The sequence below is a fragment of the Zalophus californianus genome, chromosome 13 (assembly GCF_009762305.2).
Source record: "Zalophus californianus isolate mZalCal1 chromosome 13, mZalCal1.pri.v2, whole genome shotgun sequence".
NCBI lineage: Eukaryota > Metazoa > Chordata > Mammalia > Carnivora > Otariidae > Zalophus > Zalophus californianus.
In genome coordinates, this window is record NC_045607.1 from 12,513,934 (window position 1) to 12,536,654 (window position 22,721).

The following is a 22,721-nucleotide window of genomic DNA, read 5'->3' on the forward strand; positions in this document are numbered from 1 at the left end:
CCTGCGCACTGTTTTTGGACGGGAAACCCACTACCGTCGGACAGATCTAGGGGCTCCGCCCTCTGAGGCCACATGTCTGCCTAAACCTCTGCTGCCAGAAATGAAGACAGCCTCCCAGTGCAGGAGACTTGAGCTCAAATCCAGACTCACAGCTTACTAGCTGTGTCACCTTGCACCGGGTGTTTACCCTTTCTGGTCTTCAGTATTCTCATCTGTGGAGCGGGGATAATCATAAGCAGCATCCCCGAGGATTGATCTAAGATGCAGTGAGACCATGCACGCAATGATGGGTTATTAGGAGGCATTGTTTTCAGAGATCTCCCAACTCCGATTTCATGGCTGGCCAGGGTTGGCACTCTAACCGGACTCACATCTACCTGCAGAGTTTCCAGAACACCAACATCCGGTTCCTTGATTTTATAGCTGGGGCAACAGATCCTAGCAGGGGGGTGGGCTGGGGCGCTAGGTCACACAGAGTCTCCTGGTCCCCACACCCACAAATTTTCTCCCTCAGTCTCCCCAGCACACTGAACAGTCCAGCCGTCCTGTGGGCTCCACTTCTGAGTCCTTGTGCCAGTTCCCAGGGTGGGAGGGTGAGAGCCACAGGTGCAGTGTGGGAACCATGCAACATGCCAGGTGGGAGAGGTGAGATGTTCTGGGAAACCCCTCCTATGTCCCCACCCGAGCTGTTCCCATGCTCCACTGGGACAAAAGCCAGCTGCCCCAGGGGGACAGAGCAAGCCAGGGCAGACCTGGGGAGGGAGTGGGCAGAGAGAGGGCCTAGCGCCCTGGGGTGCTGGGACAGGCTTCAGCTTCACCCCACCCACACCCCCATCCCCAACCACAGATCCAGAGCCCCCTGGCGAGGAGCCGTAAGTTATGGATAATCCGCAAAAGGGATGGGGTCTGGGGAAAGATTCAGGGGTCCAAGTACCAAAGAAAAGGGGGCTTTCTGGTGCTGAAGAAAGGAGAGAAGAGCTTGAATGAGACCCATTTCAGCTACCAGGTCCTCTCTCCCTTAAGGCTCTGGGCCCAGCAAGTTCCCCGCCTGGCCCTTCTGCTGACTCCTTATTCCCAAGCCACCTACTAGACTCAAAGGGACAAACGCTTGGGTGGTCTTAGCCTTGGGAAAAGAGCCTGAGGCTGGGAGTCAGGAGACCTGAATTCAAAGCTCTGTTCTTCCAGGGCCTGACTTTAGACACGTCTCTGCCCCTCTCGGGGTGGCTGCTTCTCTGTCTGAACAATATAGAGGTCAGATCAGATGGTCTCTGAGAACGGTCTGGCATGGAGTGACTGGGCCCTCACTGTGGCCGGACTCTATGACCGGTGCTGGAGACATCCAGATGGACGCGATGAAGGAGAGGACAGAGGTGAGACAGTGGGCAGTCCTCCAGGGACAGGGTCACACTGACACATGGGGGAGGGGAAAGTGAGAGTGATGGTGGCAGAAGAGGCCTCAGGGCTTGGTGACCGATTGGCACCCGAAGGAAAGAGAGGTGCTGAGGAGGGCACCTAGGTTTCTGGCTTGATGCTGGCAATCATACCCAGGGAAGGAATCAGGGAGGGGAGCAGGCTGGGGGAGGTGGCATTCGAATTTGGACTCATTCTGTTGGGTCCCTCTGAGCAGCAAAGTGCAGCATGCAACCGGAAACCCAAAGGAGAGGTCCGGGCCGGCCTTTGCCCCAGGCCCCGGGAAAGGCCACCACACAGTGTCACTTTTCCTTGCCCCTCTAGTCCAAAGCCTGTGGCCTCAACATCTGGGGAGTTTTCCTAGTACTCGGGTTGGTGAGCTTCCACTGGCTGGGCAAGGCCCACCTCCAGTGCCCCCTGGCACACCGCTTCCTCCTCTCTCCGCCCTCCCAGGACCTTCCTTTGACTTTGCCCACAGCAGGCTTCACGGCACGCTGGATCGCGTTGAGCGGTGGAAGACTCGGTCACTCTTGTATCCCCAGGACCAAACACAAGCTCTGGCCTACAGAAGATGCCTGCAAATGTTGTTTGATTGAATAAAATATGAGTGATTGAATGAATGAAAAGATAGAGACCTTCTACAAGTGGGTGAGGGTCCAAGGCCAGCTTCATCAGGTGACCACCAACCCATCCATCTGCGGTGACCACCCCCAGAAAAGGAAGTGCCCGGCCTCAAGGTTCCCTGTCTTCCCCAGCAGGGCCCACCGGCCAGCACCCCCAACGCTCACAGGGCCAGCTCCACCTGGGCCCTGATCCCCTCCCAGCTGCAGCAGCACCCTCTTCCCTCTTTCCTATACCCCGCTGGCAACATGGGTCGAGGTTTGTCCCTCTCTGCCTACCCTTACCTCGGGCTTCTGGCAACCCTCCCAGAGGCTCCAGCGAGGGCCTAGATTTCAATGCCCCTGGAGAAGTCTCGCCCCTGCTGGGTCCCACCCACTATTTGGAAATCCGGAGCTGACTCCTACCTGAATCACCCAGGGACCCAACCCCACCCAGCCCCACCTCTGGAGGCAGCTTCACAGACTGGCAGGAAAGCTCTGGAATCAACCCAACAGCTCTCCAAATCCCACCTCCCCTGCCCCCACCCAAACTCCTGATCAGCTCTAAGCCCTCAACCGTAGGCAGCCGACTGCCCTTCTTGGGCCTCAGTTTCCCCATCTGTAAAATGGGGTTAATAATTCTCCTCTTGCAAGAGTTACTGTGAGAACAAAATAAGATGGTCTAGCAGACCATCTTATTGAAAAGAAGGGCCATATGCACCCCAATGTTCATATGCACCAGCAACGTCCACAATAGCCAAACTGTGGAAAGAGCGGAGATGCCCTTTGACAGATGACTGGATAAAGAAGATGTGGCCCATATATACAATGGACTATTACTCCGCCATCAGAAAGGATGAATACCCAGCTTTTACATCAACATGGATGGGCCTAGAGGAGATTATGCTAAGTGAAATAAGTCAAGCAGAGAAAGTCAATTTTCATATGGTTTCACTTATTTGTGGAACGTAAGGAATAGCGTGGAGGACATTAGGAGAAGGAAGGGAAAAATGGGGGGGGGAATTGGAGGGAGAGATGAACCATGAGAGACTATGGACTCTGAGAAACAAACAGGGTTTTAGAGGGGAGGGGGTAGGGGGAATGGGTTAGCCCGGTGATGGGTATTAAGGAGGGCACGTACTGCATGGAGCACCGGGTGTGATACGAAAACAATGGATCATGGATCACCACATCAAAAACTAATGATGTATTGTATGGTGACTAACATAACATAATAAAATTTAAAAAATAAAATAAAATAAAATAAATAAGATGGTCTATGTGAGCATGCCCAACCTCCCGTAGGAGCTCAATGGAAATGCTTTACCTGCTTCCCCCTTTGTTCCCCACCCGAGCTGGAGAGTTTCATGCAAACTTCTCCTTCTCCTTTGTACCTAATTTACCAGTGCCAGGCCATGGCTGGGCATTGGCAGTAATAATAAAAATTGGTGGTACTTCTCGAGTACCTACTAGGTGGCAGGCGGAGTGCTATGTACCTTGCATGCACCATCACGTGTCATTTCCTCTACAGCCTTAGACTCTGATCACCTCCGTTTTACACAGACAAGAAACTGGGGCCCAGAGAGCTGAAATGATTTGTCCAAGTTTCCATAACTAGTAAAGGCTAGGTGTCAAGGTCCAGTCCCTGTGTTCTGGAAGAGCAAGTATAGGACACCTAAGCAGCCCAGCAGAGCCCGCCAGTGTGTGGAGTTAGTGAAGAAGAAGGAGAAATGGGGTGGGGAGGGTGGGGGGCTGTTTACCTCCCTTTCTCACTGAAGTCCTCACAACAGCTCCAAGAGAAAGGTATCATTAGCTCCATTGCAAAAGAGGAAACTGAGGCTCAGGGACTTCCCTAGTTCTTACACCGAGGAGGAGGAGAAAGAGGGCCAGGAAGAATTACAACCGAGGCCGGAACACATGCTGTGTAGCACACATTATGCTGAGGGGTTCTGGCACACCCATCTCCTCTCTAACTCACAACAGTTCCATGAGATAAGTTTTGTTCTTGTCCCCACTTTTGTAAATGGGAAAAATAACTTGCTAAAGGCCACAGGCCAGGAGGTGGTGGAGGGGGGGCTCTGAGCTCTGGTTGGCCTGATGTTGACATCCGCAAGCTTCATTCCCCACTACACTCCATCCCTGGCTTTCTTGGATCCTAAACCCTGAATCTTTAAAACAAACACCCAAATCCTGGCGGAGGCAGGCCAAAAAGACAGATAAACAAGCAGGAGGTGGGTGAGTGGAGAGTCCCCAAGCTCCTCTGGGGAGTTTCCACTGCAGGGTCCCCTGTCCTACGGACCTCAGCAGTAAGCAGCTGGTGCCATCTGATCTCTGATCGGCACAGGATGACTGAGCAGTCACGCCACCGGCATCCAAGCCAGCCAACCCCCACCAACAGCCTAATCTGCAGGGCGTCAGACACCAGCTCCTGAGATCTGGGGGCCCAGCTGCCTGTGACTAAAGAGGAGGGGCGGGAGTACCCAGGTTGTCTTGCTAAGAGACGGCAGCTCCTCTGGGGCCGGAAAGTGTCAGTCTCCGCATCCCTCTCCTCCTCCACCACAGCTGAAGGAAGAGAAGCCCTTGGCATAGCCCTCCTTTGGTGTGTGAAATACCGTCCTAACTCTGCCTGGAAAATTCAGTAGCTCCCATGGCCCCCAGACCTTAGCCCAGCCTGCAAATCTCATCGTTCCCTGAGCAGCACGTGCCAAAGAAGGAGCCCCGATAGGGAGACCCAGAAGATTCAGTTTCTAGTAACACAACCTCCTGAACTCACTGTGTGACCTTGGGCACGTCACTCACCCTCTTGGACCTCAGTTTCCCTACCTGTTAAATGAGTCTGTTGAATTAGATGTGTGAGGGTGGGGAGCAGAGCTTTGGGAGCCAGGCAGAACCGGATTGGGAGCCCAGCTTCATTATTCTTGCTGTGTGACTGGGAGCCTTTCCCACTGTTTCCTCATCTGAAGATAAGAACAAGAATAATACCTATTTCCTGGGACCACTGTGAGGATAAGACCCCTTAGCAAAACTCCCGGCACTCAGGAAGTGCTTGGTCAATGATCACTATCGGTGGAATTCTTATACTTAATAATTGTATAACTAATCCAGTTCTGTCAGCGTGGTCCCAGACGCGGAAAAAAAAAAAAAAAAAAAAAAAAAAAACTTGTTCTGGACACAAAAAAGAATATAAGGGGGAACGGTTGCAGTCAAGGGCTAGCCTCGTGCACCAGCAATGCATTTGGCCACATAAAGCAATGTCCCGAACATGGAAGCTGGAGAGAAGGAGATTCTTCTACCAGGCTTGACTCCATCAACCCTCAGAATCCGTTGTGTCCTCAGGCCGCACGTTCCAGGCCAGAACAGGGTAGAAAGGAGTGACACAGCCTTCCAGCCCTCTCGCCCGAACTCTGTCACATGACCTCGCTTGGCTGCAAAGGGGAATGGGAAATGGAGTTTTGGGTTTAGGCAGGAAGGGCAGGGTGTTGGAAATGGAGACTGGTCCAGTCAACCTCCGATGTCTGCCAGATGCCGAAGGGTCTCTTTCTGATGTGCACTGTGGTTTCTGATGTATGGCTTCTCCGGGAGAATCCAGGAAGAAGTACATGCTGCAGAATCCAGAGATGAGCAGACTTGTTTGTCCCCAGGATAGGGTCTGGGAATTGCAGGTCTGCAGCAGGTCAGAGGCAGGAGCCGCCCGAAGAGAAGGTCCAACCCACCCACCCCTCTCCGGTGACAGACTCAGAGACTCAGAGCAAAGCAGGGACTTGCCCAGACAGGCCAGGTATCTCTCCTCTTGTAAAATGACCAGCCTTAGAACAAGTCACACTAGAAACAGTTGTGCCCGATTGCAAGGACATCTCATCCTTTGAAAACTCGCACCCAATAGCCTGAAAATTTAGTGGGTGAGAATATGCGCTTCCAAACAAGCCTTCAGTTCTCAGGCAAGAGCCTTCAAAGTGCATTTTCTTGAGGCTTTCAGATAGAACTGGACTGACTCATCACTGGCATGGAATGTGTGCTCCTGCTTTAGCACCTCGTTAATAATTTACTGCCACGGAGCTGTACACAGTTTAGGAAAATATTTTCACTTACATCATCATCTCTTTTGATTCACAGAGTAGTCTTTGGACATTGGTGTTTTCAGCCCTGAGTAAGTCAGGGCTATTTCCATTACAGATGACAGAAATCCAACTTCAACTGATTTTGGCAAAAGAAGGGGAAGAGTTGGCTCCCAAGCTGAAAATCTAGGGGCAGGTATGGCTACATCCAGATGCAGGTTCTCTGCCTCTCTCTCTCATCGTTTTTTCCCCCTCTTGTAGGCTTCAGCCTCAGGCAGGTGCTCCCCAAGCCCTCAGGCTGCTCCAGAGGACAATGCCTCCTTCTTGGACACTTCTGATCATTCTGCTCAGCTCAGGTGCCCATCCCTAAACCACATGCTGTGACCAGGAAGATGGAATATCCTGATTTGGACTGGCCAGTCCTCGACCAGGTACCCATGTGAACTGAGAATGGGATAGACATGTTCCCCAAAAGAAACCTGGGTGCCGCTATCAAAAGAAGAGGGAAGGCATGCAGGGCAGCCAGAAATAACTGCGCTCTATTTCTCCATTTGACGGACAAGGAAGCCGACGCTCAGAGAAGTGAGTGGCTTTTGCCTGAAGCCTCAGGGATGGTAGGAGGGGAGGCTTTCTTGCCTTTGGCTTGAGCCTGGATGGAGAGAAGAGGAAAGAGATGCGTGGGGTGAGGGTAAGCTACTCCTGCCTGTTACAGCCCAGCAGGCATCAGAGCCTCCCCAAGAGGGAGGGAGAAGGGTTCAGAGGGAGGCTGGTATCCAAAGCTGCTTCTCCTCGGTACTTCCTTGTATTTGCCAGAGCAGGAAAGAACGCTCATGTTTGCTGAACAGTTTCAGGGCATGCCACATACCGTTGGGCACTTGGCCTCATCTCTCCGACCATGTTTTTCGGAGGCAGAAGCTGAGACTCAGAGAGGTAAAGCAACTTGTCCAAGTCATAACCATCTTGCAATGGTAGGGCTGGGAGTCAGCCCAGGTCTGCAAGGATGCCAAAGCCTGTGCTCTTCTCCTGAATGCTTTCTCAGTGGGGCACTATCGACATTTTGTGTAGGACTGCCCCTCACAGGGCAAGAAGTTTAGCTCAGTAAGCACAACCAAAAACTGCCCCCATGCATTTGCAACTCTCTCCCCTCCAGGAGGCTACCTCTGGCTCTGGAGGGGAACCACAATACCATGAGGACCAAATCTCGTTCATTTTTGTGGACCCAGGGCCTGACACAGAGAAAGTACTTAATAAATGTTTGATGAATGAATGAATGAATTTTACTCTATAGTCAAACAGGACTTTGTGTGAATCCCAGCTCTACCACTTATTAGCTATATGGCACTGAGCAAGTTACTTAACCCCTCTGTGCCTCAGTTTCCTCCTCTGCAAAATGCGGGCAATATTAGTACCCTCCTTATAGTGTTATTACGAGGATTAAATGAGTTAATGCTTATAAAATGCTTGGCATTTTGTCCGATGTATCAGTTTTCTTAAACAAATGTGCCAATAAATAAATAAATAAATAAATAAATAAATAAATGACTATCTTTTATACACACGCACACAATCAGGAGTTTATGGTTTACAAACACTGAGTTTATCTCCTTGGACGGCTTCCATTATCCTTGGAGGGAACGTTACACACATTTTACAGGAAAGCCAGGCTCAGAGAGATGAGGTGACCTGGCTAGGGGCTTCTGGTTGTTCAACTGCAGCTCCAGAATTTCAGACCCTGCCTTCTCTGCATCTTGTGTCTCCTGCAAATATCCATTTGTAAGCCAAGAATGAAGGAGCCAGCGAAAGAGCTGCAGGGACTCCAACCCCTCAGAGTACCCGGAAAGGGATGGGTCGTCCTGATCCCACAGCCACAAAGGACCACTCTCCCCTCCATCCAACCCAAGGCTCTCTCACTGGGCTGCCCAGTGCTCTGTGCGGTGTGTGTGTGTGTGTGTGTGTGTGTGTGTGTGTGTGTGTGTGTGTGTCACCCAAGGGTTTGGGAGGAAAGAGGCCCAGCCATGCGGCCAGAACCACAGGACCACATGAAAGAATGGGGTGGTGAGTGAGGACTGGTCAGCTGCCTGCCCACAGCGGGAGGCGAGCACCTGCCTCTTCAGGTGCCCAGAGTCCCCAGACCTGCTCCCTCCCCCAAGGCCCCTCGGGACAGCAACGGGCTCTCTCTCCTCCTCAGGGCATCTCGCAGCCAGAGCACAGGAGTGGCCTCACTGCTCAGTGATTTTTCAGTTCCACACCACGCATCCTACAAATAATCATGAGATGACATCTGGGCCAACTTCCAGGCCAGCTGCTGGAGACTTCTGCTCTCATAGAACTCTCAGCCGGGGAGGTGAGCCTCAGAGGAACAGGAGACAAAGGGTGGGGAAGGAGCCCTGGGAATTTCCTTGCAAGGCCCCTCCTGCCCAGATCCTTAAGAGGATCCCAATTCCCAAATGCTGAAGATCCATAGACCAGCACCTGATCCTGCTGCCTAGCTGAGGCTACAGGCTCGGACTAACATGGCACCTCTGGGTGCCCACTCCCTCAGCTTCTCTCCTCCTCACCCTCGCAATACACCCCCCCACCCCGCTCTAGCTCCTCAGACCCTCTCCCCTCCTTTGCCCGTCCATGTGCTTTAGATGGTCTCTTGCTCTCTTGGCATAAAGGAAAAAATACAGACTTTAGAAACATACCCACCTGGGTTTCCATCACACTAGCTGTGTGACCTTGGCCATGTTGCTTAAATTCTTTGGGTCACAATTTCTCACTACAAAGAGAGGGATTGTGTGATGATTTAAAAGGCTGATGGATGTGAAAATACTCAGCATATGGTAGGTGTTCAATAAATGTTATATTTGCTTTTTCTCAAGGGCTGCCACCCAAGAGTTGGGTTAAGAGACTTACAGGGAAAACCTTCTGGCCTCTGCTTTCCCCGCTTAATTCTCCTTTTTAAAAATCTTGCCACAGGTTCACACAAAGAGAACTCCTTCTCTGCAGGAGTAAATATTCTATAAGGCACATATATATACAATGGGATATTATTCAGCCATAAAAAAGAAGGAAATCCTGCCGTTTGCAACAGCAAATTTGAAGACATTATGCTAAGTGAAGTAAGTCAGACAGAGAAAGACAAATACTGTCTGATCTCACTTATATGTATAATTGAAAAAAGCCAGACTCACTGTGGGGCACCTGGGGGTCCCAGTGGATTAAGCATCCAACTCTTGGTTTCGGCTCAGGTCATAATCTCAGGATCGTGAGATCGAGCCCTGTGTTGGGCTCCACAGTGAGCGTGGAGCCTGCTTAAGATTCTCCCTTTCCCTCTGCCCCTCCCCCCTCTAAGAAAAACCAAAACCAAAACCAAACAAAACAAAGAACCAAACTCAGAAGCAGAAAGCAGATTGGTGGTTGCCAGAGCCTGGCAAGTGGGGGAAATGGGTGGTAGACAAAGTGTATGAACTTCCAGTTACAAGATGAATAAGTTCTGAGGATCTTGTGGAACATTGTGGTAACTATGGTTAATAACACTGTATTGTATACTTGAAAGTTGCTAAGAGAGTAGATCTTGAATGTTCTCAACACACACAGAGTAACTAGGTAAGGTAATTGATGTGTTAACTAACATTATTATGGTAAACATTTCACAGTAAATAATCTATCAAATCATCATGTTGTACACCTTAAACTTACAAATGTTTTATGTCAAATACATTTCAATAAAGCTGGAAAAAAATTCCATGAGATGTTGATTCCCAACAGAAGCATGCCCTCGCTAGGGAGGCATTTAAGAATCACCTCTAGGTATTTTTCCAAAGCAACACACGCACACGCACAAGCACATGCACACATTCAATGAGATTTTGATATTCCATTCTTCTGATGACAAGATGCAAATCAGACGCTCACTAAGTGAGCGTCCATACCGGTGGAAGTGCAAAGAGGTAAAATAAGGGGAAACACTGAGATAGATCATTTATATGCCAAACCATCTCCGGCTCACAGATCTGCTGGATCTCAGCCTGGCATATCTCCCCTCACCAGGTCTCTCCTTGGTATCTCACTTCATCTTCCTTCCCTGGCAACATAATTTGGATTATGCTGGATCTGGGCTCCTCCTTACTGCTGTCTACTTGGAGTCTTTTAACTTTCTTATCCAGACCAACCCAACCTAATTCAACTCAACTCAACCCACCCCAATTCTCCTAAATTCAACTCAAGTCAACCCAACTCAACTTATTTCCACTTACCCCACCAAATCCATCCTACCCCAGTTCAATCAAACTCAACTCCACTCAACACAACCCAACCCAGCTTAGGTCTACCAAGTTCAAATCAAGGAAAACCAGCTCAGCTCTGCTCCACTCAACCAAACCCAAACCCAACTTCCATTCAATCCAATCAAATTGAATTGTATTCACCTCACCCACCCCTACATGATATAACACAACCCTACTCCACCCAAACCAAACCAACCACACTCAACCCAACAAAACATAATTCAACTCAACCAAACCCATCCTGCCCAGCTCAGTTTTTCTCCCTTTGTATCTCCTTCTTCTTTCCAACACTTAATACCTGCATTCTAACCCTCACCCCACTACCCCTAAGGAGTCGGACACAAAGCTAATGCCTCATTTAAAGAAAGATGGGGAAGTTTTCCTTTGGACTTGCCACCTTCCTGCTCTTCTCCCAACCCTAACCGCACCCTCTTGCGGGTAATAACCTTCAGTCATCTCTGATTCCCCACCATTTATCCCTACCCTTTAATGAAGCCTTGGGGCCATGAAGCCTCAGATGCCCCAAGCGTGTGCGGGCTTTCATCTCTGCACACATTGCCCCCAGGGGCATGATGTCTGGAGGACATGTAGATTGGGGGGCCAGAGGGTTCCAGTCCCAGAGAAAATCCTAAGGTCAGAAGACCAACCCCCAGACCTGGGCACAGTGTGGGCAACAACAGGATCTGACTTGACCCCTGGGAAGCAGAGCACTCTGTCGCTGGCTTTCCTGCCCACCCTCCTGGATCTCTTTCCAATCCTTTATGGCTGCCCTGTGTCTGTCTTTATCTCTCAGTCTTGGTCTCTGTATCTCTGTATCTGTTTCCCACTGTCTCTCTCTGTCCCCACCGTTACCTCTGCCTCTGTCTCTGGGTGGCCTTATCTCTTCATCTCTGTCTAGAACACTCTCTTCCTCTTTCAGTATCTCTCTTGCTGCTAACTCCCTCTTGCTAACTCTGTCCCTCTCCATCTCTGTCTCTGTTTCTGGCACAATCTGCTTCATGTTTCGCGTCTTGGCTGGGGAGCTCTTTCTCCCGAACACAGATGCCTCCATCCCTTCATCCCCTCCAGCTTCTCCCTACCAAGGAAGCAACGGTCATCCCAGGCCGTTTACAAGCCACTCCGAGGCTGCTGGACCCAGAGCTCAAGCTGCTGCCCCACTCAGGAAATCACACTTGTGCCCAGGAACTCCCAAAAAGGAGTTCAGGCCAATCATCTTATCTTATAGATGAGGAAATGGAGCCCCCAGAGACAGCAAGGGGCTTGCCAAAGCTCAGTTAGAGTTAGTGGAGCAAAGATGAGACCCTGTCGACTAGAGACCTCAGACTCTGAAGCCAGAGGAGGAAGGTCTGGGTACCAGCCTGGCCCGGGAGGTAGATGGAAGGAAGGGACACCTTCCCCCAGAAGCCATCTGCGTCAACAAGGGAATTAACTGCCTTCCACACCATCTCAGAGTGGCATTTCCCTGTCTGTCTTTCTGTCTGTCTCATAGTAACATCTATTCTTGGGGGTGGGGGGGCGGGCAGGGGTGGTGGGTAGGGAAGAAAGGAGACAAGAAGCAATCTGGGCTTTGGTGAAGGTCATTCACCACTGACCCCGACCTTTCCTGACAATTCTGAGAGCATAAGCAGGAGGGCCTCAAAGGCCTGGGGAGGAGGAGAAAGCCAAGGTTTGGCCTCCTGCAACAGAACGTTCTACAGTGAGGAACAGAGCTGGAGTTTTAGTCAGACTGGAGCGGAGTCCAGCCCCTGAGCCCTTGGCTGCAGGCTCCCTGCCCGCCAGGCACAACCCCAAGACTGTCTGGGTCTTCATGAGGGTGAGCTTTCGGGCCTGGCCACCCGCCAGGACGGCATTCCTCCCCAGCCCCACCTGGCACCGGCCTCCTGGCCAGTCCAGGCTCCAGCAGGAACCAGAGCGTCCTGGTGGGGCCAGGCCAGAGCCAGGCCCAAGCAAGGCCCCTTGTCCAGCCCAGAAGGGGGGCCCCCACGAGCTCCTCCGAAGCCCATGACTCTGCACATCTCACTGCTCTGGATCTGCCTCCCTCAACATCATGGAGTTCCTGGGCTGGCGCCGGCCCGGGCTTCCTCAGAACCCTAGAAGGGCTGAAAATAGAAAAGGAGAAGAAGAGAAGGCTGTGGTCAGTGTGGTGGGCAGAGGAGAACTTGGGGAGGGGAGGGGAACTGGTTCCTAGGCGGCGGACGGACACCACCAGGACTGGCCCCGGCCTGACCTCCAGTACCCTCCCACCCCTTCTCTAAGCCCCCCGCTGCCTGCCTTTATGTAGAAGGGGCCTCCGAGCCTTGGGCCCAAACCTCCCTCGAACAGTTCAGGAGACTGTGGCCCAGAAAGGGAAGGAGATTGCCCAAGGATAGGTAGCAGAAGGAGCCAGGGTCCGGGGCTCCTGGCCCTTAGGCCCAGCTCCTTCCCCAGCAGGCTCTCGGGTTCTTGGGGTGGGGTTCTTTTTGGGCCCCGAGCCTACCCCATCGGCCCAAGAAGCCAAATTCAAGTAGTTTCCCGCCCGCATGAACTGTCCCAACGGGAGAGCGCCCTGTTCCTCGGAAGACACATCTAGGCTTGAATCCCAACTCCCTGCAGAGAGAGGCCTTGGGAAGGCCAGGCCCTCCTCACTTCTCCTGCCGCTTTTCTTTTTTTTTTTTTTTTAAAGATTTTATTTATTTGACAGAGAGAGACACAGCGAGAGAGGGTACACAAGCAGGGGGAGTGGGAGAGGGAGAAGCAGGCTCCCCGCCGAGCAGGGAGCCCGATGCGGGGCTCGATTCCAGGACCCTGGGATCATGACCGGAGCTGAAGGCAGACGCTTAACGACTGAGCCACCCGGGCGCCCCCTCCTGCCGCTTTTCTGCTGACCTCTGCCTTGGCTGGCTTTTTCTTCCCCTTTCCCCAGCCCCTCTCGCCCCACTGCCACCGTGGGCCCAGCAGAGACCTACCCCGAGGTAGGCAGGGAGGGGAGCCTGCCCCACTTCCACTCACTCTCAGCCCCGCCTGGACCTCCAGACACGTCCCTGTCCCTGCAGCAGACCTTGGAGCCCACTCACCCTCCGGCCCTCCGCTCCCCCCCACCCGCCTTCATTCTTGGAAGGTCCTTGGACACACGAAACTGAAATCTGCTTCCCTGACTTCTCTTCTCTGCTCTTCTCTGCTCTTGCCTCCAGGACCTTCCTCTGCCCGACGTCCCCTCAGAGTCGGGCAAGCTGCACTCCTTCCCTGACAGCCTGGTCCCTTCGGGAGGCTGCACGGGCAAGTTTCTCCAAGGTCAAGTCCTGCCTCAGCCACCCCCAGCCGTGGGACCTGTGGGACCCCATGCGTCTCCTCCCCTGGCTGATCCTAATCTGTATCTTTCCCAGTAGTAAATCATAACCGTGAACGTAAGAGCTTCCAGTGAGTTTTGCAAGTCTTTTAGCAAATGATTGAACCCGAGGGGAGTTTGAAGCGCCTCCCAAACTCGCAGTTAGTGCCAGAAGCGAGGGCAGTCTCATGCACAGACTGGGCTCCCCAACCTTGTAGTTGGCCCCACGTCACTGCAACTCCTCCCACAGTCGTGCATTGAATCCCCACGACAACCCTCTGGAGCAGGTACTATTGCCGTCAGTCCTGGTTCACAGATTGGGAAGCTGAGCTGAGTAACCTGGCTGAGGGGGCACCGCGGATAAATGACAAGGCTGAAATTTGAAAGCAGGCAGCTGGGCCCACCGCAGCCTACACCTTGTCACCACTGTGCTATCCAACTGTCCAGCTAGGGGAGGCTGAGGGGGGACCTGTGAGGCTTTGCAGGGGAGAGTTCCCGGAGGGGTTGCGGGGTAAGGAAGCTGAACTTTGACCTGGCGCCGGTGGGAAGCCATTGGTGGTTTTGAGCAGGGAGGGACATGAGTAGCTGCAGGTTTCAGCGAGATCCCTCTGGGTGCAGCATGAGAACAAGTGGGGAGAAGACCAAATGTGGCTACTGTAGTGGACAGGGTGTGGGGGTGGGCGGCGGGACAATGGTGGTGGGACTTGAGCTTTGCTCTCCGTGATGGAGAGCAGTGGACACGTTCCAGGTCTACCTGAAAGGCAGACTTGACAGGACTTGGGGACAGACTGGATTTAGGGAATAAGGGAGTGGGAGGAGCCAAGGGTAACACCCAGGCTTCCGGACTAGACAATTAGGGTGCTAAGTCCTTGAGATGGGGTAAGACAGAGGAAGAAGAGATTTGGGGTGGACTGTACCACCATTAATGGTCCCAGAGTCCTGAAGGACAGGGTTGTCCCCACCCCAGGGCACAGGGCCCTTTGTGTGGACCAGGACAGTGCACTAGCTTCCGGGGGCGGGGGTGGGGGGGAGTGGTACCTCCCTTACCTCAGTGTTGCCACCAGGTGGCAGCATAGGCCGCCTTTTCCCAGGAAGGCCAGCTGAAGGAGGAAGACAGGCGCATCTCCAAGCTGCAGATGCAGACACATTGGGGAGACCTCTGAAAGTGGGCAAAGGGCCTCCTCCAGGGGCCTGTAAGTATGAGTTCCTGCAAGTGCAGCATGCAAAGACCCCCCACCCCCATCTAGGAGGCAGGAGTCCTGGGTTCTAGATAGCGCCTGTGATCCAGAGCCAGCCCCTGCCCCTCTCAGTTTCTCTCCTATAAAGAGCGCAAGCCCTGCAGGGGAGCCAGAAGCCGGCAGGGGGACTTTGACCTGTTTCTCTGGCTTTCCACCCCCAATAGCTGTGGCTTTCAAACATAGTTTTAGAGGCAACATCTTTTTTTTTTTTTTTACACAAAATCCCAAGCGCCTCATGTATGACACAGAACAGATGCATACTGGATGTGCTCTAGTTTGAGTGGAGGAACCTCCCAAACCCACACAGAGGATGAAGTCCAGACCCCTCACCTCGGCATTCAAGGCCCTTCACTCCCTACCTCTCCATGCCTTCTTCCACCCAGACCACACCCTTCTACTCTTTCAGCTCCGGCTGGACTTGCCCTTGGGAATACACCTCTCCTCCCCTCCTGATTCAAACCCTCCTCATCCCTTAATGTCAGCTCCCTCGTCACCTCCTCTGAGAAGGCTCCTCCGAAGCCCCTGGTGGAAAGAGTCACTCCATCCTCTGCAATTGCCCCACACTTCAGTCACCAAGCACCTGCTGTGGTTAGGCACTTCCAACCAGCCAACAGCACTTCCTCTTGCTCTGAAGATCTCATGTTCTATGTACACTCACACCTGTCTCTCTCCCTGCTCCTGAGCACCTCCTGGTGGGGACCATGCCTGATTCCCCTGTAGTAGAACATGTCCAGCCTCACACAGCTAGGAGCTGGCAGACTAGCCTCTGCCCCACCAGGCCTCCCCAAGCTACATTAGCAAACGGTTTATCTTTCTTGGGTCTTTGCTTCCCTCCACCACCGCCCCTATAATGGGGGCTGCTATTATCTAACCAGGACTCTGTATAGAATTAGGACTAGCTACATCATTTGCGCTGTCCAGGGCAAAATGAAAATGTGCAGCATCTTGTTCAAAAATTACTTAAAATTTAAAGGCAATGATAGTAGACCATTCAACCAAACACCCATGGAGCTGCCCGTGAAGTCTGTGGGCTACACAAGGGGTCTGAAACCTGATCAGCCCGCACCCACATGTGGGGTTTTGTCTGCCAAGAACACAGCCACTTTTTTCTTAATTCAAGGGCAGTCTGCTGGTCAAGCTGGGTCCGGCAAAGCTGCATCTGCCCAAAAGGGAGTGAATTTTCCTTAAGTAACACAAAGTTCTGGTATTGGCCAGTGGCAGTCCTGCCCACATTCTCTGAGATCTCGTGACCTTGGCACGTGAGCCACGCTCCTGACTTTTGGTTGAATGAGGAAAGGGGACCAGAAATTGGACACAAGACATTGGAGAGCAGGGAATAGGGCAAGCTAGCACACAGCTGTGGCCCATTAATGTCTGATGGACGAGTAAATGAATGACCAAGTGCGCACTTAAGACATCTAAGTCATGGCACTGTGGAATTACAAGGCTAAGAGAAAGAGATCAAATCTGGGGTTTTCAAGCCATGTTCTCCAAACCTATAGGGATGCAAAGGTGTGCTGGGGACATGAAAAGACTAGGCACTCAGGGATCGGGTCCCCTTCCTGCCTTTTGACCTTTTTTTCTGTCTCGTGTACTGGGCTTCCCATATAAGTTTTTGTTTAAAGAAGTCTGCCGGCTCAGGAAGGACAAGAGACTTGCCCGAAGTCCCAAGGCAGAGCCTGGGGAGAGGATCAGAGAGGCGAGGTCAGAGGTCAGCCCTGAAATTATAAAATCCAGGCAGGAGGGTGAGCATCAGAAACTGGAGTTTTATACCAGAGATGCGGAATCAATGTGGAGGATCCCAGACAAACCAGAGGGTGGAGATCAGGGATGGTAAATCTCAGCTCAAAGAAGAGATTCAAGGTCAAGTTCAAAGTTCAGTAGCCAAAGGTGGGGGCTCACTCTTGCTTTGTTCACTCAGTTGGTATTTCCCGAGCACCTACTATGTGCCAGGCACAGTTCTAGGTCCTAGGATACAGCAGTGAACAAGACCAAGTCCCTGCCCTCACACAGCTCACATTCTGGGAGGCAGGGGTCTGTGTGCAGGAAATAAACTTTATTACAAGAAAACAAACGAGGCAAACAGCTAGAGAAAAGTGATAGGAAGAAAATTAAACAGAGTGGGAGAGAGAGACTGCCAGTAGGTGGGCTAGCTCCTATAGGGTGGTCAGGGAGGGCCTTCCTGAGGAGGTGACATTTGCGCTGCACTCTGAATGAGTTGGGGCCGCCAGTGTCCCAGCTGGGGGTGGGGGACAGAGCTGCCTGCCAGGAGAGCCTGCAGATCCACAGGGTGAAGTTGGGCGGGCTGGGCAGGAAGTCTGGCCCCCTGTAACCGTATCTCCAGGAGGGAGGAAGCCAGGAAGGCGCTTTCAGCAGTTGTATTCATCAAGGCAGGCTGCAGTAACCCCTGGGCAGCACCAGAGGCTCCTCAGGGCCCCTATCCACCTTTAGCCGCCTGGGGAGGAGACAGCCAGGGAGGGAGGGCCGCCTAGAGTGGGCCCTAGATTCTCTTCCAGACAATAAATGCTTCCAGGTTCCTGGGGAGCATTCCTTGGGTCACAGCCGCATCTGATCTCAATTACCCCCGGTGTAGGGTTCCAGGGCTGGGGGGGGGGGGGCAGGGGTGGAGGGAAGGCCGCTTCTCCATAATCAGAATCTCCTGGCTCAGTGGTGAAGGCACCCCTGGACAGGTCCCCCCACCCGCAGATTTAAGGATTCGGGGAGAGGGTTCTCCCTGGCTGCGGTGGAGACCCTCTGCTTCATGGCCATTTTGCTGTGTGACCTGGTGCAAGTCACTTAATCTCTCTGGCCCCTGTGGAAATGGTGACAATTCCACCTTTTCCTTCCCAAAGAGACAAGAGTACAGTCCAAGTGCGGAGGGCAAAGCTCAGTGCTCTGAGCTGGGCTGGGCTGGAATGGGGTGGGGTTGCTCGTCCCTTACTTTTTCCTGCCTTGATTAGATCTTAACCCTCCCGCTAATACATCCCCACCCAAATGATGGTACCAGAGTTGCTGGGATTAACAGATAAAACAGACCAGGGGCGTGCCACCCCCACCTCCAACCTTCCCCAACTTGCTTGGGCAAGGCACTGTACCTCTGGGCCTCTGTTAACTCATGCCCCCCTCCAGAGGGGATGTGAGGGTCAAATGAGTAACAAGCCTAAAGCCGGCTTTTTGAAAGGATACACACACCAGCAGCGGTGTTCACTGGATCATGTTTACAGTCAACAACAACCACAAAAATGGCCATAGTTCTAAGCACTGGGAGATAGGCTCTGGATTTGAAACATCTGCTTGATCCGGTTTTTGTGACTGATGACCTTGAGCAAGTCTTTCCCCTGCCAGTCCTCAGTTTCCCCATCCACACTGGTGCCTGCAAAGCTCCACCCTCTAGAGGGTCTTCTTCGGGGTCCCGTCACGCGCAGCCCCATTTGCCCAAGGGGGTGTCGCCCAAGCTACACTGGTGAGTCTTCTTTTATTGGGTAAAGCATTCCCCCCTGCAACCTGAGTTTCACCAATGTACCTTTTCTTCTCGAGGGACTGCGGCACAAGGTTGGGCTTTTAGCGGGGCAGGCGAACGGGAGGGGGCGGGGACGGAGGTGGGCTTCCAGCGGCGGGTTTTAATCTACACGGAGGGAAAGGCAGGCTCGGGAGGCAGCGAGCCGGGATTCGAACCCGGGCCGACGGGGGCCGCAGGGGCGGGGCGCGTTCCTCCTTCCCGGGCTACGGGCCCGGAGCGGATGCCGGGGTCAGCGGAGAGCGGGGCCGCCGGCCGGCCGGCTGCTCCGCGGGCGCTGCTTTCTCCTTTTATGTCCGTGCGGGGGGCCGGGAACTCCCTGCCTGGGGCCCGCGAACAATGCGCCGCTTCCTGCCGCCGGGCCCGGCCGCGGCCCCGCTCCCGCTCCCCGCCCTGCGGCCGCCGGGAAATGGGCCGCAGCCCGGGCCGACCGCGCCGGGACACGGGGTCGCGCCCCAGGAGACCGCCGGGCCCGCGCGCGGCCAGGGGCGGAGGTGAGCCGCGCTGGGTCCCCGGCTGCAGCCGGTGCGCGTCCGCCAACCACACGGGCACCGAGCGCACGGCTGCGGCCCGCGTGTGCGTGCGCACACTCGCTGGGGGGGGAGGGCAGCCCGCCTGTGCGTGTGCACACTCGCCGGGGAGGGGGCAGCCCGCCTGTGCGTGCGCACACTCGCCGGGTGGGGGTCGCCGGGCCGCCTGTGCGTGCGCACACTCGCTGGGGGTGGAGAGCAGCCCGCCTGTGCGTGCGCACACTCGCCGGGGAGGGGGCAGCCCGCCTGTGCGTGCGCACACTCGCCGGGTGGGGGTCGCCGGGCCGCCTGTGCGTGCGCACACTCGCTGGGGGGGAGGGCAGCCCGCCTGTGCGTGCGCACACTCGCCGGGGGGGGTCGCCGGGCCGCCCCGCGGCCTCGGCCGCCTGGCTGTGCTCGGCGCCCCGGTCGCGGCTCCGTCCTGCACACGCCCCCACCGAGCTGCGCTGCGGGCGCGCGGACATCCACTTGTTGATTCGCTTGTGGTCAGACATCTCCAGCGTGCCCGGCCCTGGACGAGGCACTGGGGATTCAGCAGTGAACAAAAGTCAGCAAAGCCCTGGGCCTCCTGAAGCTAACGTTCTAGTGACGGGGAAGACAACTCCCGAAACTCCTGAATCACACAGTATATTTCAAAGTGATACTTCGTTAGACAAAAATAAAGAAGGGACGGACTGATGCGGGAAAGGAGGTCTGTTTTAAATAGGGTGGTTGTGGATATTTTAACCGAGGTGACATTTGAGCAAACACACACAAGACACGAATCACAAACATATACCTCTCAAGAGGATACGCAGTACGTCCCAAGGAGACGCATTACGCAGACATGTACACTGCGTACATCAATGTGCCTACACATACATGCATAAACCCTTCACATACATGAGAGCCTACCAGTCCACGTGCAATGCACTGTATTTGTACGATATACATATCCACTACGCGCGTACCACCTCTGCACGCACAAATGTGCACCTCGATGGCCATGCCTGCATCTCAGGTATCTGTCATCACCCCCATTTCCATATATTCTTCAACTCACAAGTACAGAGCCCTGTGTCAGGCTCACATATCACATACCCCAAGTATATGTTTTTTCTAATTTCATAAGACACTTGTCAATATAGTACACCACAATACGTTCATTTTCATGTTGTGTCCATTACGTGACATATATCACATACGCATACACCCAAGCACATGTATCATAAGCCTTGGGTAAAATGGATACCTACATTCCACACACCCCCACACACACCTACACGTGCCTCTCTTGCTCATACAAACACATTTCCCACATAGTCCCTGTACCTACTTTATACATCCCATTTACACGTACCATGTGCAAATAATAGTAATAACATTTACAGAGTACTTACTATGTGCAGCACAGTCATAGGTACCTAACTTGGATTATTTCATTCAATCGTTAAGGAAACTCTACGCACCGGGCACTACCTGTTTAGCCTAGCCGTTCAAAGCTCACACTGCGATCAGAATGCCCGGGTTTGAGTCCTGGCTCTCCCACTCTCTCACCTCTGAGAGCTTCAGTTTCTCGGTCTGTAAAGTGGGGGCAACAGTCATCCTTAATTCAAAGGTTATTGTGAAAAGTCAGTAAGATGATAATGCATGAGAACCGTATAGTACAATACCAGGCACATAGTAAGTGCTCAATAAATGTTACCTGGGACTATTATTATCCATTTTGTAGATGAGAAAAATGAGGCTCAGAGAAGTTAAATGACTTGCCTGAGGTCACACAATCTGTAAGTGGAGGAGGCAAGCCTCAAGCACAGGTCTGTGTGACCACACAGTTCAGGCCCTTGAAGTATTCCATTGCTCATTACACAGCAGAGACACCAACACACACACACACACACACACACAGCACATGCCCTGCAGACTCCATATGCATGCATCACATAGCTCCCATGGTATAGATATGCATTCATTCAACATTTATATAATCAATCTCCATCCACCCAGCCAGGCACCCATCTAGGTGCTGGGGACATAGCAGTCAGCAAGACAGACTTGATCCCTGCTCTCATGGCCCTTACAGACCGGCACACACAACTGCGAACACACACTACATATCACCTGTGTACACACTGCATGTCCACATGCAGATATCCTATACACAGAGCCCAAGTGTCTGACTTACTCCCATAGACTGACCTCATTGCTAACCCAGCTACAAATAATCCACGTGGACACAGGTCTTACATCATTTACACATACTCAGTATATCCATACCATGTGTACACATAGACCTCCTACGTGTCATTCACACGTGGCCAGTGTATACACTGCCCTTAACCTATGTCCACACATTACACATAACCAGCCTGTTGTCACTCATGTACCTGTTCCCCTTTCTGCCCCATATGGGCAGCTTGGGAGGCCCAGGTCAGCCCCTCTGGGCCGGTCTTGGGGGGGTGGTGGGTGGAGGTCAGAAAGACAGGGCCTGGACCCCCCATCGCAGGGGAGAGAAGGTGGCCCATGGCTTCACAGTTGGAGGCCAGGAAATTATAGTCGACACCAAACCAAAGCGGCCCCTTAGCAGACCAGGTAATCAGGCCTCTCCCGGATTCAGCCTGACAGCTTAAATGTTCTAATTCCGCTGCCAGGGGCCCAGCTCCCAAACTCCGGCCATGGCCCAAGCCTCGGCCCTCCGTCGTAATTGGACCCACGTTTTCATTACTTTGAGATTAGACAGGTCCCCTCCGGCCGGGCCGTCCGCAGCTGCATGGGAACCATCCCCCAGCACGACTGCATTTACCTGATTATGGAGTTTATTTTATAGCAATTGCTCTGGAGTACTGGAGGCCCCCTTCGCTCCACCCCCTGCTCCCCAGACCCCGGAGGCCTCTACCAACCCAGGACAAGTAGTTTCTGCCTAATGTACTGAAGCCACCTCCCCCAGGCCCTGCAATCATGGAAGCCCCCACCTCCTGGCACCCCCGCAAGGACTATGACTCTTTTCCAAAAAAAAAAAATCACTTAAGAAATTTGAAGAAAGGGAGGGAAGAGCATTCTAAGACTCTTCTCCCGGGGTACAGATAGGAGAGTGACCTTCCTTGTTTCGTGTATTCATTCAACAAACATGTGTCCAATTCCTGAGCTAATGGCAAAGGCATTGATGGGTGAGGACGTTCGTTCATTCAACACTGACTATATGCCAGAAAGGAACGTGCACATGGCCACTGCTTCCCAGACATCACAGTCTAGCGGGGAAGCCCGGCGGGTTCCTGGTGCTTGGTTTATGCTCAGGTGAGGGCAGGAGACCTACAGGAGGACACAGAGTTAAGAAAGGGGGTTGGGCTGGGGTGCCTGGCATGCCACTCTTGATCTCAGGGTCATGAATTCGAGCCCCATGTTGGGTGTAGAGATGTACTAAAAAATAAATAAACTTTAAAAGGTCAGGGGGGGCGGTGTGCGCCTGGCTGGCTCAGTCAGGAGAGCATGTGACTCTTGATCTCGGGTGGTAGGTTCATGCCCCACGTTGGGTGTAGAGATTACTTAAATAAATAAACTTTAAAAGGGGGGGGTGAGGATGGAGGCATTTCAAGCAGAGAAAACAGTGCAGTAGCCTGCAGAGAGACAGAGAGAGCCTGGTGTGTGTGAGGAACTGGGAAAAGATAATGTTCAAGTTTGGGGTGTGCGGGGCAGAGGGAAGACTGAGGATGGAGGTTGTCAGAGCCCCGATCATAAAGGGCCTTGCTTAAAATTGCTGGCGCTTCACCCTGAAGACCCAGAGCCATGGGAGGGCTCTGGAGGGACCCCTCGCATAGCAC